Source organism: Pseudophryne corroboree, chromosome 3 (assembly GCF_028390025.1).
Source record: "Pseudophryne corroboree isolate aPseCor3 chromosome 3, aPseCor3.hap2, whole genome shotgun sequence".
NCBI lineage: Eukaryota > Metazoa > Chordata > Amphibia > Anura > Myobatrachidae > Pseudophryne > Pseudophryne corroboree.
The window spans coordinates 190,119,210-190,139,415 of NC_086446.1; the positions used below are offsets into that span (position 1 = coordinate 190,119,210).

General features: G+C 46.3%; 1 protein-coding gene across 1 annotated transcript in view; it reads left to right on the top strand.

Annotated features, from left to right (window-relative positions):
* Nucleotides 1-208: 208 nt before the first annotated feature.
* ANXA11 (annexin A11) overlaps nucleotides 209-20,206 on the top strand; it is a 152,630-nt gene continuing 132,632 nt past the window's right edge. The window contains exon 1 of the mRNA XM_063958729.1: nucleotides 209-343. The gene's annotated coding sequence lies outside the window, so the exon portion shown is untranslated. The remainder of the gene's footprint in view (nucleotides 344-20,206) is intronic.

Here is a 20,206-nt window from a genome sequence, read left to right on the forward strand (position 1 = left end):
GGGGCGGGTCATGTTGGAGGGTATGGAAACATTGCTCAGACTTTCCATGTAATCAGTCAGTGGACTGACACACGGTCTTCACATGAGCATTTGTCATATATATATATAGTATACGTCTTCAGGCCCAGGGAGTGTGTGTACTTTGGGGTAGGATCTGGCGTCCCTGGTGGAATGAATGTGGCCATTGCTGCTGCTGCTCTTCTGCCTCCTCCCCTGTAAGACATACTTCCTCCAGCAGCAGCAGCCTCAGCGAAGGGCAGGCAGCACAGCAGCAGAGCTAGCCGTAGACTCAGCGCAGTACGGACAGGCAGGGCGTCTGAGCTGCACCGACATACGTTACCAGGTAAGTGCTCACACTCCGTCCTTTGCCATTAGTCTGTGCGGTCACACATGTACTGTAAGTGTGCTACAGAGGAGTAGCTGGTCTCTGCTGTGCCCATGCATGCAGCTGCTGCTATCACTCAACACTTTTGGGATTAAACACTAATGCAAAACAAGGTCAGAAGCATGGCAGAGTCCTCACAGGGTGTTCCTCCTGTACACTGCAATGCTGGTTACTGTAGCAGGAGTATTAGAGAATGGGGAGAGTGTCTGTTCCGGGATTTCGCAACCTGCTAACTTACGTGTATTTATTTAATGCATATTTCTGTCTAATTGGTTTACACTAGTGAGGCTATAGAAAAGATAAATGGGCACTTGCATGTATTCAGCTGGTGTAAACATAATGTGGTACAAGTATGTGGCAAAAGAAAGCTTGGGAATGTCTTGTAGTGTCGGGTCACAGCAGTAGATAACATTGCAGTTTGTGTGACAATGCTCTGAAGTCTTGTAGCCTGCAACTGATGACCAATGTGGCACAGACAGAGCTGTCTGATAAGTGTGTGCTGTATGCTCTGCACCCTGGTAGTTGGTGAGAGATCTATCTTGGTGACTGTAGTCGTTTGGAGGGACCACAAGATAATTTATGGTATCTGGCTTAAATATTACCTAGTTTATTACAGGAAGTGGAAGCTCTTAGCAGTTATGACGTATGTCTCAGCATTATGAAAGTCCCTGTGCGGATAGAAGTGTGTGGCACTGGCCATCTCAGCATACATCCTTGCCTTATCTCTCCCCTGCAGCACAATTCTGCCAGGCCTACTGTCATTTTTATTACTTAATTTTATTATTATTATTATTATTATTATTATTAGCATTACTACTACGATCACTTGAGGAAGAAGTGGATTTATGGAGGCAATTTGGCATTAAATGATAGTCGTGAGTCAGTTTGTGGTCACAAACATCACTGATTTTACTGTGCAGCTCATGTATGTGTATCGGATTTGAATTAGACAACCAAGTTAACCTTATGAGAGTAGTAATGGAACCACTGAATAGGGTAGATGCTGCAACCAATTGGGCCAAAGGACCTCTGACATCAGGGGGTTGGAGCTAGGCCGACGGGATAGTACTTTCACTGTCCATGCCAGCAAGTACTCCCGTTAGTAACCCGGTGGCGAACGAAGTGGAGCGTAACAGAGCGAGCCACCGAGCCCAAAGCGTAACAAGCCTGCAAAGGTACATTTCGGGTACCATGTTTGGGCCTTGCTCCTCCTAGTGATGTGAGAGGTCCTTTCTCCAACTTGGTTTTAGCCATAACCCATTGAATAGTGGTGGTGTTGCTGCCATCACATGGTAACCATTTAATGGCATTGTGCCCATGTGCAGTGGGCAGCTGACACTTGTGCATGCGTAAACAAAACTCTTCTGTGGGAACATAGAGTTTCTAAGTCCTACAGGAGTGATGTCCTCAGCTATTGGAAAGAAGCATGTGGTGTGGCAGCCATCGTAGACATGGCATCAAGAATTTCACCCTGCTCAGGAACATTGATGGTTGACAACCACTGATTTCTGATACAGGGGGGACAAGAAAGAAATACTAATAGTGTTTCTCTCCCATTCCTCCTGTATTTGTTATACTTCCCACTGGCCACATAAAGGTAGAGATGTACTAAGTCTTGAAGAGAGATATAGTACAAACCAATCAGCTCTGAACTGTCATTTTTCAGACACAGCCGGTAACATGACAGTTAGGAACTGATTGGTTGTTACTTTATCTCTGTCCACTTTATCACTCTCTAATAGGCCCTACACACTGGGCAATAATATTCAAAGATATGAACAATCTCGTTCATTAATGAACGAGATAGCGTTCATATCTTTGAGTGTGGAGGCACCAGCGATGAACGATGCGCGGGCCCGCGCTCTTTCATCGCTGGTGCCCCGTCGCCTGTGCATGCAGGCCAATATGGACGATCTTGTCCATATTTGCCTGCACTTCTTTGGAGCCGGGTGACGGGGGAAGTGAAGAAACTTCACTCTCCCTGTCACTGCCCCCCCACGCCGCCGGGTCGCCCGTCGGCAGTATCCGCCGCCGGGCAGCTCGGCGGCGGATCGATCAATGTGTTGGGCCCTTAAGGCTTACTTAGTAAATTTCCTTGCAGTCTTTGGTTTATGCATCTGTGCATCAGTGTAGAGTCCTGTATGTATTTGTGCAGTATGGCTGCTGTATCAGCTGTATATTTTAGATGTATTGTACAAAAGAGGGAGACCTGAGCTGTAAATGTATTTTCAAATGGGTCCATGAGCATAATAAAATATTTATGCCTTTATGAGTATGTTCTAAAAGATTCTGCATTACAGGTGATGTAGAGCAGTAGAACTGAGCCATTTATATCCCAATTTACAGTATATGTAGACTACATTACATGCCTTGGGGCAGTTTCTACTTCACATAGTTTTAATAGTGGGGAGGTGGTATAGGGCGAGGCAATGTTTGTCATCCATTCTGTATCACCTAACCTGGCCTACGTTTTTTGCTACAGTAAGTTATACATCTGGTCGCTAGTGCAGTAGAAGCATGGTGTATTTTCTGCAGTGGTCCTTCTGTGGATATACTGTAGGTTTGCACTGTTGATCTGCTGCTCTGCGCTGCGTTCAGGTAAAGCAACGGTTAAAGTGTGTTCCGCTTCCATTACAAGTCTGTGTTTATTGCTTCTAATGCAAATAGTCTTTTCCAAGGCTGGGAGTAGCAGGACGATGAAATGGTGGTATTGTGACCTCACACGAGGATTTTCCTGCATGAGGGGAAAGCAGTTCTGCAGCCAAAATCTAATTTTCTTGACTCGCCTTTTCCTTTAACTCTTGAAATATATTATAACAGGTTTGGTCCTGACAGAGACAGCATTATCTTCGCTAATGGCGGCTATTTATCTGGAGCCGGCTGGCCAGAGCTGAATTGGTTGGTAGAGTCAGGTTGGGACATGTAAAAAGCTGCTAAACCTTACCTCTGCAGGAGGACCCAGTTAAACCTTGTGCTGAAATTACCACACGATATTAGTAAAATCTCCATTTTACAAACGTTGTGTATGCGTCACGGTACTTGCTGTAGAAAGCTTGAGGTGCATATTTCTTGTTAATGTACCATTCATACATGTTCAGGTTGTAGGAGGTGTGCCACATAGGAACAGTTTGCATTGACACCCCCCCATAAATATTTTTAACACAAAACTAAAGGCAGCCATTTTGGCACAAAATGTGTGTGCATGCTATTGTTTTGGTAAGCAGTAATAATAACACTGCTAAGCATTAAGCGCAGGGCTATCTTAAGGTATAGGCACACTGGGCAGCTGCCCGGGGGCCCACAATTCTAGAGGCAATTGAGCAGGGGTCGTGGTGGTCAACCAATCAGAGCGGCAAGGCAGCAAAGTCTACCAGCCTCTCAGCCTGCAGCAAGACAATGAATGGCTGTCCGCATTCTGATTAGTTTATGGATGTTTATCAATGATAGTGCTGCCCACCATTTACTGTATGTAAGCATGGAGAGATGGCACAGGACAATCAGGAGGAGCATGCTATGATTTTTTTTAAATGGTTCGCATGAATGAATGAGTAGGGGCCCCAGTGCATTGCTTTGCCCAGGGCCTACTGTGCAGTTAATATGGCCCTGATTAAGTAGAAGTATTATTATCTTTTATTTATATGCACCACAAGGGATCCGCAGTGCCTTTTACAAAGTACATAAACAAATGAGCAAAACAAGAAAAAAGCATGTGCAGTGTGAAATAAAGGACAAGTACAGTGTATATACAGAAAACAAGGGGTTAAATGCCATCAAAGCGAGTATTGAGTATTAAGAGAAGGAATGACACATGAGGGGAGAAGGACCTGCTCTTGCGAGCTTAGAATCTAAAAGTTGAAGAGCTAACTGACAAGGGTGACACAGAAGAGGGCTAGGAGAACAGTTGTCTGGGTTTGGCGAAGAAGTATGTCTTTAGAGCCCGTTTGACATTTTGTGGAGAGGTAGAGAATTCCAGAGGTAGGGAGCAGCATGTGCAAAATCTTGTAGGTACAGTAATGGGCCCTACACACTTAACGATCCGCCGCCGAGCTGCCCGACGGCGGATACGGTTGGCGGGTGACCTGGCGGCGGTGGGGACGTGAGGTGGGGAGTGAAGTTTCTTCACTCCCCCCGTCACCCGGATCCATAGCACTGCATGCTAATATGGACAATCTCGTCCATATTAGCCTGCATGCATAAGCGACGGGGCACCAACTATTAACAAGCGCGGGGCCGCGCATCGTTAATCGTTGGTGCCTACACACTGCATGATATGAACGAGAACGTTCATATCGTGCATTTTATCTGCCAGTGTGTAGGGCCCTTAAGAGTGGGAGGAGGTAATCAGTTGGCAGGGGATGCGGCGTGCATTAGCAGAGTGAAGAGGACAGGTGGGAGTGTAGAGAGAGATGATGTCAGACATGTAAGATGGAGAAGAGTGGATGAGGGCTTTGAAGATGAGTGTGAGAAGCTTGAATTGGATTCTGAATGAGAAGGGGAGCCCGTGGTACATTGTTCCTATTGAATTGATAAGCTGTAATTAATATAGCGTACAAAGGGCCTAATTGAGGGTTGATCGCAAAAGCAAAATCTCTCGAATAGCTATTAGCAATAGTATAGATCTTTTTCACAGATCCACAAAATGATTTCTCCTCCAAGGGTAAAAGCAGTCTTGAAAAAGTCCCAGTGCATTGTGGAACGAAACACGTTGATCTGATCAGACCATGGTACTCCCAAATTAGACTTCCTCCGTCATCATTATTGGGCCACAATGCGACTACAACGTTTGCTGCTGGGAGATTATCTTCATATCCTGACTGGCCCCCACAGCAGTGAGCACGTCACCATCAGACAAGACGAGCGAGTAGAGACACTCGCGGTCAGATACCAGCTCGTCCTAGTGGTGAGAACATCACTACCGAGAGACACCTGCGGCCAGACATCAGTCCCCGAAGCGGTGGGCGCATCATCATCGGGAGGAGAAGTAAGCGAGTCTACCCGTGGCTGGATCAAAATAGAGGCACAAGGAGGAGTGAACAGGTGAACCACACCAACTTCCGTTGAGCCCTGGTCGGCGATGTCTGGCAGTGTTGGGATGGCAGTTGGTGCGGCTCCCCTATTTAAATTTTGGACTGTGCTGCAGCCCCTCCTCTGTAACTGCCACTGGCAAGGAAGTCCAGGAACAGAGCATTTTGTACCTAATGGAATGGGTCATGTTGGAGGGTATGATATATCCCGCTCCGGGTGCCATTCATTTAACGTTGTTACTAATTAGTTACATGTAACCGCTGTGGTTCTAATTGCTACAAACAAACTTACACCTAATTGCTTTTAACCTTGGTGGAGAAATCATTTTGGGTGTCTGAAAAAGATCTATACTATTGCTAATAGCTATAAACATAGTAACAGACGAACGATACATTTAATCTGCATGTTTATATGTGATGGAAGAAACAAAGATTTGTGACCTCTTTCTTCCTGAGATTTTATATATTGTTTTATATATGTACAAATGTGATATTTTATTAAACGTACAAGTACGGGCCTCCTATCATTCATACATTTTGAGGACCATCAGCTATATTAAAGTATTTTAAATACAATATAAGTTTATTAGAAATAAATATCCACAAGCACAGTAATAACATCTGTTTTCTATATGTGTTTTCCAATAGGGGTTCTAATGTGCAGCTACGGTGGATTATAGTATTTATAACAGTGTGATTATTATCTATATATTTTAGAAACCTCTTTATAGAAGTTTATGACAGCACGAGGAGTGGTAGTGTTGGTTTCTGCCATTGTTGAAGTATTTAGTATTAATAATCCAAACCATATTTGATGTATATATTTTTACAAAGATTTAAATTAATTCAGTGATTTTGCCAATATGTTTTCCACACTTCGAACTAAACAACCTGTTTATAGTTTTAAGATATAATTTCTCTTGAGGCAGGTCTTAGCCGGCACTCCTCACGGATGTCCATTTGCTAATACTCAGTGATAATAATCTGTAAGATCCAGTGGTCATTAAGGGCTTCTAAACACTGATATACCCATCAGCCAAGCATTCACTGCTCATTCATTACATCATTGCCTGCAGCACGTGATAAAGGCTGATACAATGTAATGGAGTACTATAGCAGCACTTGTAAAGTACGGGTGGTCTTCAGTATGCCGAATGTCGGGATCCCGGCGCACAGTATACCGGCACCGGGATCTCGACACCCGGCATACCGACAGCTATTCTCCCTCGTGGGGGTCCACTACCCCCCTGGAGGGAGAATTAAATAGCGTGGCCACCGTGCCCGCAGCGAGCCCGCAAGGGGCTCCATTGCGCTCGCCACACTGTCGGTATGCCGTAGGTCGGGCTCACGGCGCTGGTATGCTGGTCGCCGGGAGCCTGGCCGCCGGAATACCATACTACACCCATAAAGTACATAGGGCCTAATTCAGACCTGATCGTTCGCTAGCTGTTTTTTGCAGTCCTGCATTGACATAGTCGCCGGCCACCGGGGAGTGTATTTTAGCTTTGCAAGTGTGCGATCGCATGTGCAGCCGAGCGGTACAAAAAGATTTTGTGCAGTTCCTGAGTAGCCTAGGACTTACTCAGCCGCTGCGATCACTTCAGCATGTCCGGGACCGGAATTGACGTCAGACTCGCCCTGCAAACGATTGGGAACGCCTGCGTTTTTCCAAACACTTCCAGAAAACGGTCAGTTGCCACACTTCCTGTCAATCTCCTTGCAATCGCACGTGCGAATGGATGCTTTGCACAAACCCATCGCAGAGCAACGAACCACTTTGTACCCGTGTGACGCGCCTGAGCTTTGCGGTACATACGCATGTGCAGTTCTGACCTGATCGCAGCCGTGCAAAAAACGCTAGCGAGTGATCAGGTCTGAATTAGGTCCAAAGAGCATTATGCTGCCAGGAGACATTTGCTGTTTTCTCTTACGTCCTAGAGGATACTGTGGTTCCATTTAGTACCATGGGGTATAGACGGGTCCACTAGCAGCCATGGGCACTTTACTAATTTGAAAGTGTGGGCTGGCTCCTCCCTCTATGCCCCTCCTACCAGACTCAGTTTAGAAGGAGGAGCCGGTCACGCTTATAGAAGCTCCTGAAGAGTTTTCTCCATTTATTTTATATATTTGTTATTTTCAGGCAGGGCTGGTTGGCACCAGCCTGCCTGCTTCGTGGGACTTAGGGGGGGAGGAGGGGGCACAACCTCTTGAAGGGTTAATTATCCCATTCCCCGCTGATGGGACACTGAGCTCCTGAGGGAACTATTCGTAAGCCCCACCACGGTGAGTGTACATCCCGCAGCACGCTGCCACCCCTAACAAAGCCAGAAGAAAGAAGAGTGGTGAGTACTAAGCCGGCGTCCCGACTAGCGGGTCGCCGGCCATTATGGCAGCATGAGAGTACGGAAATGCACAGCTTCTAACCGGGGCGGATTGCGTCTCCAGACACAGTACACAGCTGCGTCTCAGTACACTGTACACAGTACCCACACTGGCAAAAACAGCCTTCAGACGGTTTTCTCTCCATTTTAAGCAACAGATTACCTCAGCCAGTATAAAAAAAGCGGGAAGACCGTGTGCCATTGAAGGGGTGGGGCTTCACTATGAGAGGATCCAGCAGCTCACCAGCGCCATTTTCCCTCTGCAGTGGACACAGACGCTGACTGACAGGGACGCGCAACTCTTCCAGTGTGACTCCAGATTACGTCAGCGGTACCAGGGGCTCATAGCGGGGGGGAGGCGACTATTAGTGCACTAAGTCCCCTGTCTTCCTACCTCTCTGACCGTTCATTCTCTGTCTCCTCTCATGACACCACCTCCCCCTTACTTCCACTAACTGTAGGTCTACCCCAAGGTTCTGTCCTTGGTCCTCTTCTTTTATCTCTATACGTCCTCACTAGGTAAGCTCATTCGTTCTTTTGGTTTCCAATATCATCTCTATGCTGGTGACACTCAAATCTATCTTTCCTCTCCAGACCTCTCCCCTGCTCTCCTCACCCATCTCTCCCAACTGTCTCTCTGCTATCTATGTTTGGCTGTACCAGAGCTTTCTTAAACTTATCATGTCTAAGACCGAGCTGATCAACTTCCCTCCCTCCCGCATAACCTCACTTCCTACACTCTCATTATCTGTTGATGGCACTGCTAACTCCTCTAGCCCCCAAATGCGCTGTCTTGGAATCATCCTTGACTCCTCCCTCTTCTTCAAATTACACATTCAGCACCTCTCACAAACCTGCCGTTTTCATCTTAAAAAATATTTCCAGGATCAGACCCATATTTCCAGGATCAGACCTTTCTGATCCAGGATGCTACTAAGACTCTTATCCACTCACTGGTCATCTCCAGACTGGACTACTGTAATTTCCCTCTGACTGGCATTCCTGACAAATACCTCTCTCCACTCCAATCTATCCTCAGTGCTGCTGCCCGCCTCATTTTCCTCACCAAATGCACTACGACCACCTCTCCTCTCTTACAAGACCTTCACTGGTTTGGTCAGGCCTATATTGAATCTAAAGTCATTGAACCCCTATTTAAGGGAATTCATATTCAAGATTGAGTCTCTGACAGCGGTGATCTCCGGTCTGGAGGAAGGGGAATTTCTAGTATCCCTAGATATCAAGGATGCGTACATTCACATTCCGATCTGGCCGCCCCACCAGGCTTATCTAAGATTTACGCTGCTGGACTGTCACTTTGAGTTCCAGGCACTGCCGTTTGGCCTCTCCACGGCACCGAGGGTGTTCACCAAGGTCATGGCGGAGATGATCCTGCTTGCGGAGAATCAGCGTGTAAACATAATTCCTTATCTGGACGATCTGATAAAAGCGTCTTCCAGGGAGAAGCTGTTACAGCTCTCAACTCAACTACTCCAGGATCATGGATGGATCCTGAATCTTCCAAAGTCGCATTTGGAGCCGACAAGGAGACTGTGCTTCCTGGGGATGATCCGCGACACAAGTGCAGAGGATGTTTCTGCCGGTGGAGAAAGCGTTGGTGATACAAACAATGGTCCGGGATGTCTTGAAGCCAGCCCAAGTGTCGGTTCATCAGTGCATTCACCTTCTGGGGAAGATGGTTGCCTCCTATGAGGCTTTACAGTACGGGAGATTTCATGCACGGTCCTTCCAACTGGATCTCCTGGACAAATGGTCGGGATCTCATCTTCACATGCACCATAATTTGGTGTCTGTCACCGAAAGCCAGAATTTCGCTCCTCTGGTGCCTTCACACTTCTCACCTTCTCGAGGGACGCAGGTTCGGGATTCAGAATTGGATCCTTCTAACCACGGATGCAAGTCTCAGAGGTTGGGGAGCAGTCACCCAAGGGGAAAACTTTTTAAGGAAAGTGGTCAAGTCTGGAATCCATCCTTCCGATAAACATTCTGGAACTAAGGGCCGTGTACAACGGTTTTCTAAAAGCGGCACATCTTCTAAAAGATCAGGCCATTCAGGTTCACACAAATGTGAGTAACTTTGATGCCACAGTGATGTTCCCTGCACACAGAAATGTCATGGTCACTGGATAAAATCTCATGATTCAACTCTTGTTGATAAAAGAAGTATGTTGACTAGAATACAGCAGTGCTGCATATGTATTACAATAGGCTATTAAGTCTTTGTTAAACAGGATACATGTTGCTCATATATGTGCAGGTTTGAATGCAACATAGTATGTTTATTAAATCTGCTTACATAATTATAAGTCTGCATATTTAACCATTTTTCCTGTTGTTTTTCCAGAATTTCCTGTATTACATCTCTCCTCCATTGAAGGCGCAGGGGTGTTAAGCGGAATTTGGAACCAGGCATATAGCTGACGTGTACTGCACTTGGCCAGATATATATTTGTAAAGACACCTTAGTGCTATTTACTGAGTCGCGCAAGTTGTATTTTGTATTGTCTGTCGGTATAATGAGTAAGACACCAGCAAAGACTATTATTCTTATCATAACTATTTATAATGATATTATCCCAAAGACTGCAAATCTGAATCATGGCTGTGGTCAGCCAAATACTGGCTTTGTTCACTGTTGTAAAGTAAGATGTGTTATACAATTGGTCAGCACATGGGGGGTCATTCCGAGTTGTTCGCTCGCAAGCGGATTTTAGCAGATTTGCTCATGCTAAGCCGCCGCCTACTGGGAGTGAATCTTAGCATCTTAAAATTGCGAACGATGTATTCGCAATATTGCGATTACACACCTCGTAGCAGTTTCTGAGTAGCTTCAGACTTACTCGGCATCTGCGATCATTTCACTGCTTGTCGTTCCTGGTTTGACGTCACAAACACACCCAGCGTTCGCCCAGACACTCCTCCGTTTCTCCGGCCACTCCTGCGTTTTTTCCGGAAACGGTAGCGTTTTTTCCCACACGCCCATAAAACGGCCTGTTTCCGCCCAGTAACACCCATTTCCTGTCAATCACATTACGATCGCCAGAACGATGAAAAAGCCGTGAGTAAAATTCCTAACTGCATAGCAAATTTACTTGGCGCAGTCGCAGTGCGGACATTGTGCATGCGCATTAAGCGGAAAATCGCTGCGATGCGAAGATTTTTACCGAGCGAACAACTCGGAATGAGGGCCATGGTGATTATAAAACAGTATCTGTGGAGCACTGCAGGCATTGTGAGTTCAGGCTCACCTGCAGCAGCTTTGCTTAATTCACTTAGCCACACCACAATTGGATACGCCCGATCTCATCTGATCTTGGAAGCTGAGCAGTGTTGGGCCTGGTTAGCCACCTCGGAATACAAGGTGCTGTAGGTATTTTTAAATCTACAGCCACACCACACTGGATACGGGACCCATTAACTAAGCTGCGGTTAAGCAGCAGACTTCTCAGGTTTTTAAGCCTGTGAGTGGTCACTTTTAGTTTCAGACTTCTAAGAATTATTATACTTCTGAATCAGTATATATCTGGATATATGTATATGGGTATATAATATATATGTGTATGTATGCATATATGAAATATATATATATTTATAAGGTCTGAGTATGTGTGAATATACATGGTTGTATATGTGTATGTATGTGTGTATGTGTGTATATATATATATATATATATATATATATATATATATATATATATATATATATATATATATATATAATATGCTGACATTAAAAATCTATTTTGGCAAGACTACAGTGGCGCAATTGGTCAGCACACAGTGCTTATTAAACAGTATCTGTTGAGCACTGCAAACATTGTGAGTTAAGGCCTCACCTCCCCAGATCCCCAGTGGCCTAATGGATAGGACTCTGCCCTCCTAAACCAGGGATTGTGGGTTCAGGTCCCATCTGGATTGCAAGTCACTACAGCAACCATTTCATCACCAGAGTTGATGTTTAAACAGCAGCTTTTGCTCATTATTTTTACAGGTGGCTCTGTAGCCAAGTGGTTAGGCTTCCCGCCCACAGTGAACATTGTGATTGCATGGACACTGGTTCAGATCCTGGTTTAACAGGTGTAATATATATATATATATATATATATATATATATATATATATATATATATATATATATATATATATATATATATATATATATATATATATAAAAATAATAATAAAAAAAACATGGTAGGACACCATTTTTTACGTTACTTCCTGGGTCTTTGCTGGAGGTTGCTGCCCTACAACACTCAGCCTCTGGGGGAGCGGGGGGTTGTTAGGAATTTAATTTATTAATTGTTTTTGACAGCATGTCTCTTCAGGAAGATTCACTATTGCTGGAAACCACATGCACGGTAATGCAGGTTTATACACAGATTACTTCCGTGGTGTACTTACTGGTCGGGGTACATGATCACTAAGTCTAATGCATAATCAAACAAGCACCTTCGCTGCAGAGTCGGTCACACAGTGTGTCGGACAAATTCGACTGCGCAGACAGACCCTTACCGGTCCACTTTGGGGGGAATGCGGGCGCATGTACTGCCTGAGAGGGAAAAATTTACTGTTTCAGCTAGATTGTTGCGGTCGATTCGCCGCCAGCCCTCATAGCACCAGGCCAGTACGTCAGGTTCTCAGCGAAGGCTGAACAATTTCCAATGAGAGACAATTGCAATTATTGGGCGTTTAACTACCTATCGGAGTGTACCCTACACAGCAGTAGGGCTGTTGCTTCGCCCTGCTTTGGTAAGGGTTTGAGGTAACAAGGCTGTAGTGGCAGGGTGCTCCAGTTCAGGTTTGCTCTAAATAAAGACCACCTTACACTTCTTGCTGCCTACAGCTTCTGTGAAGTTGGCAGTTGGTTCTTGCGTCTCAGCTACGCTAGTGGCGCACAACGTCCACTTTGGCTACGTTCCAAACGAGAATAGATCGCAGACCGAGTGGGGGGGAAAATCTGATTTCCTACCATTGTTTACGCGAATTCCTGAATGATTTCGTCTCAACGATTTCAATTCCTAGGTATGATTCTCGATACGGTAAATCAAAGAATTTACCTACCCGAACAGAAGTACAGGTCATTCGTCATCTGGTACAATTAGTGCTCAAGCCTTGCACAGTCTCGGTTCATTTGTACATTCGCCTATTAGACACAATGGTGGCGGCTTTTGAAGCGCTTCAGTTCGGAAGACTTCACTCACGTCCTTTTTAACTGGATGTGCTCGCAATGGTTGGCTGTGGCCTAACGAGTACAGTGTCTGCCTGCAATGCATGCCAAAAACAATGGTCGGGCTCGCTTCTGCAGATTCACCGCAGGGTGAGGTGGTCTCCAAGGGCCAGGGTGTCTCTACTCTGGTGGCTCAAAGTACAGAATCTAACCGCAGGGAAACGGTTCGGCGCCTGGAATTGGATAATTCTCACGGCGGACGCGAGTCTCAGAGGTTGGGGAGCTGTAGTTCAAAATTTTCAGCTCCAGGGTCTCTGGGCGGATCACGAAAGATTGCTGTCTATAAATGTCCTGGAACTCTGGGCAATTTACAATGCGCTACGACAAGCAGTGCACATGCTGCAGGCTCAGGCTGTTCAGGTGCAGTCAGACAATGCGACGGTGGTCGCATACATCAACAAACAAGGAGGAACGAAAAGCCGCATGGCAATGCGGGAAGTAGCTCGAGTCCTCAATTGGGCCGAGGTGATTTTGTCGGCAGTATTAATTCCGGGAGTGGACAACTGGGAGGCGGATTATCTCAGCTGCCAGGATTTTTATCCAGGATGTGCATTAAATCCAGAAGTGTTTCACATGCTGGTCCAGAAGTAGGGTTACCCCGCAAGTGGACCTGATGGCATCTCGCCACAATTATCAAACGCCCCAGTACGTGTCCAGAACGAGAGATCCAAAGGCAGTGGCGGTGGATGCTCTCACAATCAAGTGGCCATACAGTCTCGTGTATCTGTTTCCACCGTTTTCCGCTGCTCCCTCTGTTGCTAAAACGGATCAAAAGAGAGTCCGTCACAGTCATACTAGTGGCGCCTCATTGGCCTCGGAGAGCTTGGTTTTCGGATCTCCGCGGTCTACTCGCGGACGTTCCTTGGCCGCTCCCACTGCGTCCGGACCTGTTACAACAGGGTCCGTTCTTTTAATCCGATTTAGCGCGGCTGCGTTTGACAGAGTGGCTGTTGAGACAGCCCTCTTAAAAAGAGAGGGCATTCCAGAATAGGTTATACCAACCATGTTACGAGCTAGGAAGCCGGTTACGGCAGCTCATTATTACAGAATTTGGCGTGCCTATATAGGTTGGTGTGAAGTTCGGAAGTTTCCGACATCATCTTTCAAGTTATCCCGTCTTTTGTTATGTCTACAGATGGGGTTAGATGGAGGTCGGCGTTTATCCACACTAAAGGTGCAGATATCTGCGTCGTCAATTTATTTTCAAAGAAGATTGGCTCTATTGCCGTCGGTACACACCTTTATGCAGGGTGTCCTCAAAGTACAGCCTCCATTTCACTCCACTTACTGCGCCATGAGACTTGAATCTGGGTTTAGATTTCTTATAGTCTTTTTGTTTCGAACCCTTACAACAAGTGGATATTAAGTTTCTCACTTGGGAAACAATTTCTCTCCTAGCCTTAGCTTCGGCAGGGCGGGTTTCAGTTTTGGGTGCCTTGTCATGCAAGCCACCGTATTTAGTGTTTCATAATGACAGAACGGAATTTTAGACGAATCCCGCTTTCCTGCCAAAAGTAGGGTCCTCTTTTCACATCAATCATCCAATAGTAGTTCCTGTGTTAACAGGAGATTCTGGAATTTTGGTTGTGGTACGCATATTACGAGTTTATGTATTCCGAACGTCTACAGTTCCTAAGACGGATACGTTGTTATTCTCTATGATGCGGCCAAGATGGGTTGGCCACCTTCTAAGCAGACCTTATCCAGATGGATAAAACTGACCATACGTCAGGCTTACCTTCATGTTAGGTTACAGCCGCCTACATCAGTAACAGCTCATTCCACACGTTCTCCGGGAATGTCATGGGCAGCTGGTCGTGGAGTTCTACGACACAGCTTTGCAGTGCGGCTACATGGTCTTCAGAGCACATGTTTGTGCGCTTTTACAGGTTTGATACTTTTGCGGCATCAGCATCTAGCTTTGGCCGTCTAGTGTTACAGGTGCCAAACAGCTCTCCCGCCCAGGGGGGAAACTTTGGTACGTCCCTAGAGTACTCCAGTGACCCCTAGTGGATGAAAAAGAAAATAGGATTTTGGTACTTACCAGGTAAATCCTTTTCTTTGAATCCATAGGGGGCACTGGACGCCCACCCAGAGCAGTTGTTTACCTGGTTGTGGTAAGTGCAGGGAATTTTATGGTAACACACTCTTACCGACTGTTTCAAATTAGAAATTCTATCGGGTTGGTGTCAACTGTTAGTTGTCAGTTTCGTTTGTGTCAACTTTATTGTTGTCCGTTTTTGGTTATATGTATTTCTCCATTTTCAACCTCTATAGCTCCAGTTCGGCTCAGTAAAAAAACACTGAGGTACTCTGGAATATGGAGGGGAGGTATAGTCAAAGTTTAACTATTCAGTGCCTAGTTCCTGTGGAACCGTCCATATCCCTAGAGTACTCCAGTGCCCCTATGGATTCAAAGAAAAGGATTTACCTGGTAAGTACCAAAATCCTATTTTTCTTCCAGAAAAATTGGCTGCCCTACCTGAGGTTCAAACTTTCTTGAAAGGGGTTCTGCACATCCAGCCTCCCTTTGTGCCTCCTACGGCACCTTGAGATCTTAACGTGGTGCTGCAGCTCCTGCAGTCGGATTGGTTTGAGCCTTAACAGCAGGTTGATGTCAAGTTTCTTACTTGGAAGGCGGTCACACTGTTGGCATTGGCATAAGCTAGACATGTGTCAGAGTTTGTGGCATTGTCCTGCAAGAGCCCTTACTTGATTTTCCATGATGATAGAGCTGAGCTCAGGACGCGTCAGCAATTTCTTCCGAAAGTGGTGTCAGCGTTTCACATCAACCAACCTATTGTACACTTCCGCTACTTCAAAGTCTTTGGATGTTGTGAGGGCTTTGAAGGTATACGTAAAGAGGACTCGCTGTCCGTTCTATATGATCCCAATAAAACTGGGTGTCCTGCTTCCAAGCACGCTGGATCAGGCTTACTATCCAGCATGCTTATTCCACGGCAGGTTTGCCGGTTCCAAAATCTGTACAGGCCCACTCTACTAGGTTGATGGGTTCTTCCTGGGCGACTGCCCGGGGTGTCTCGCCTTTACAGCTCTGCTGAGCGGCTACTTGGTCTGGTTTGAACACGTTTGCTAAGTTCTACAAGTTCGATACTTTGGCCTCTTAGGACCTTTAGTTTGGTCAATCAGTTCTGCAGGAACCTCAGCACTCTCCCACCAGGTTTGGGAGCTTTGGTACATCCCCATGGTGCAAAATGGAATCCCAGTATCCTCTAGGACGTAAGAGAAAATAGGATTTTAATTACCTACCGGTAAATCCTTTAACCGTAGTCCGTAGAAGATACTGGGCGCCCGCCCGGTGCTTCGTTCTTCCTGCACTGTTACTTGGTTAAGTATTGTTGGTTCAGCTGTTGCAGCTCCTGTTTAGAGTTGGGTTAGCATAGCTTTCCTCTGTGTTCTGGTTCGGAATCTCACCACTATCTTTATCTATCCTTCTCTCAAAGTATGTCCGTCTCCTCTGGCACAGTTTGCTGAGTCTGGTAGGAGGGGCATAGAGGGAGGAGCCAGCCCACACTATCAAATTCTTGAAGTTCCCATGGCTCCTAGTGGACCCATCTATACCCCATGGTACTAAATGAAACCCCAGTATCCTCTATGGACTACGAGAAAAGGATTTACCGGTAGGTAATTAAAATCCTATTTTTTCACTCTGTAGGCAGTGTGTGTTATTTGCAAAATACAAGATCTAGGGCAGGGCTGGCCAAACCGGTCCTCGAGATCTACCAACAGTTCATGTTTTCCAGGCCTCCTGGAGATCTCTAGAATTGTCAGTTAGGGTGTGTACACACGGTGAGATTTTTTCTTAAGATTTTGACTAGATAGTCAAAATCGTAAGAAAAGTTAGTGCAGATCGCAAGGTGAAAGTCACCTTGCGATCGATGCACAGGGCTAGCCCACCCCGCATGTCAGTGCCGATTCCCCCGCAGAAGTGCAAATGCATCGCACAGCAGCGATGCCTTAGCACTTCAGGAGTAGCTCCCGACCAGCGCAGCTATAGCGTGCTGGCCGGGAGCTACTCCTCGCTCCCCGGGCCGCAGTGGCTGCATGTGACGTCACGCAGCCGCTGCAGCACGCCCCCCATTTGGTCCGGCCACGCCTGCATTGGCCGGACCGCGCCTACAAAACAGCGGTGAAACGCCGCCGTTTCGCCCCCTCCCGCCCATCGATTGCCTCTGCCTTGCAATCAGGCAGAGGCGATTGCTGTCCTGCTACGGACTTCGGCCATCCAGCATGCACAGGCGCACTACGGCGATGGCGCATGCGCAGCAGGGACCCGTTCACTCTGCTGCGTTAAAACGCAGCGAGCGAACGGGTTGGAATGACCCCCCTTGTATTCTGAAAAGCATTGTTTTTCTGCTGCTTCTGTGTGTATAGGGTATAACACCTACAAGTTTGGATAAATATGCAGGACATAAAAGCTGAACATCTGGGCAATTCAGATATGCTCAACTCAAGAACTGACATCGCAGGCAGTTTAATAAGGGAGTATTCTAATGCTAATAGACTGAAAATTATCTCTGATAACTCTTAATAAACTTGGAGTAGTTGCCAACAGAACCATATGATTTCTAGCTTTCATTTATAAATGACATTCTATAAAATGATAGCTACAGTAGAACATTACTTGTTGCTATGGGGAAACTTATCCCCATGTCGTCTTTGGAAGGTTTGGTACAACTCCCCCAAATCCTAAAGCCTAGTACACACTAGACGATCCCCGCCGACGATTTACGATATTGGCGGTGGCGGGGACTCGGCGGAGTGTCGGTACTGGAAAGTACATACACACTTGCTGATGCCAGCGAGGAAGGGAGCGTCGGTGGGGGGGAACGACGGCCATGCTGCAAATCTGTTGTTAATGAGGAACTCCCTCATCTGTACATGTTCAGACGAGGCAGGGGGTTGCTAACGATGAGTGTACACACTGGATGAGATTGTGAAAGATCTCGCTCAGATCGGCCCTTCTGAGAGAGCTCTTTCACTTTCTCATCTAGTGTGTATGGAGCTTATGACCTGCTTCTCCTACTGCTACTAGCCCTCATATCAGTATTTTTCCTCTAGCGGTTTTACAGGTACAGCTGGTTGTATTGTCCCAATCACTGCATTTCCAGAGGAATAAGTTGCAGTGTACTATAATTGGATGTCATTCTGAGATTCAATTCAGTGCAGATTGAATAGCACTGGGAATTAGCTCCTGATGTGAGCAGAAATCTGACGAAAGTGCTTGCGTGATACGTATTTTTGCCCTTAGCGTGGTGGAAACAGCATTGCGCTGGGCACTTTAGTCTGACAATGCCAGTTCTCACGACAAAACGCTCTGTTTAGTCCACAAGAACCGTCCTTCTTCGATATGACAGCGCGCTGAATTGAATAGCAGCAGGAGCTATTCCGGTGCTGGTCTCCTGAGTGGTGTCGGGATCCAGGCGTCGGTCACATGACCACATACATCTCTGTTAAACAGCTATTGAACATTATACAGGTTATTTAACCCCTTTATCAATTAGCATTTATGCAAACCTGGAACATACTATACTGTGTTTTTTATAAAGCTATGTTTGTGTTTTTTTTGTTCTTTGTAATTCTGGTCACTCATTTAACTCCGGTCCTAATGCACAACGTTAGTGTTTGATTTACCCCCTAGCTGCTGAAGGTTTTCTTATCGCTATTTTGGCATTTTTTGCGCTAGTCTTACAAATTAAGGGTTTTATGTGCCAAGCCTTGGAGAGAGAAGTACAGGCTAATCCGCTCCTAACTGCATGTTACAGACTGTGTGTGACAGTTAGGAACTGATTGGTTTGTACTTTATCTCTCTCCACTTTATCACTCTCCAAGTATTAGTACATCTGCCCCATAATAAGTTAGCTCCCAAAGGGCATGAGCAACTTAACCACTTTATCTCTCTCTCCAAGATATGATAAATCTCCCCCCTTTTAACTTTCAGCAAAAAAACAAATGTCAGCTGACTGATTTTATTTCATTTTTTGTTTTGTTCATTAAGACCACGAACAGATACTTTATTTTTCTTGCTTTGGTGTTAGATTCTACAAATAGGTTTTCATACTAAAATATGCACTTGAAAATTATAATGTGTGTGTGTGTGTGTGTGTTTACAAGTTATCACATTTTTTTATTAAATATTTACAATGTGTAAGAATAATATGGTTTGCCTAAAGGCATACTATTTTGAAAACTAGAAAACCTGTAGTACATGAAAGGTAATCCCATCTTTTATGTGATGTAAGATGGGGGCAGGCCCGGCGACAGGGGGGGGTCAAAGGGGACAATCGTCTCGGGCCCCAACGTTGTGAGGGGCCCCGAGATCCGGCTGCGGCAGTGTGGCGGCTGCAAGCTCATCATGGATGGAAGTAATTATATACATCGCAGCAACGAGGCGCCGCACCGGCCGCCTGCTGTGTAGTTAATAGCAGCATGATGCTGCTATTAACTATACAGCGGGCGGCTGGCGCGGCATCGCATTGCCGCAATGTATATAATTAGCCAGCACTACAAGAACAGCGGCACCCCTGTGGTAACCCCCCTCTGACCCAAGGTCAGCTGTGCAATGACGTCGCTCTCCTCCCGGCCCGCCCTGTCTCTGCTGTGGCAACTACCTGAGAGGAGCGGCCGTGCAGTCTGCAGAAGCAGGACTGCAATTAAAATGACTGCCAGGCTGGCGAATATACAGAATAAAACAGCCTGAGGCAGGCAGGCTAGCAGCTTGTGGGGAGACTGGTCTGAATAGCGGCGGCTGTGTGCTGGTAAGTGTGCGCTCTTCTGGATTTTGGGGCTTTGGGTTTGGGCACATGTCATAGATGCATGAATGCAGGCCTGGCGAAAGGGTGGTGGTCAAAGGGGACACCCTTACCGTGCCCCGAGGGTCAGAGTACTTTTACAACTAACTGCCTGTCTGTCACCAATTTAGTTAACTAAAGCCTAGTACACACTAGGCGATCCCCGCCGACATTGGTGGCGGCGGGGACCCGGCCGGGTGCCGGCATTGGCAAGTGCATACACACTTGCCGATGCCGGTGAGGAAGGGAGCGATGGCGGGGGGGAACAACGGCAGCATGGCTGTCGTTAACGAGGACCTTCCTCGTCTGTACAAGTTCAGACGAGGGAGGGGGGCGTTAACGATGTGCGCATC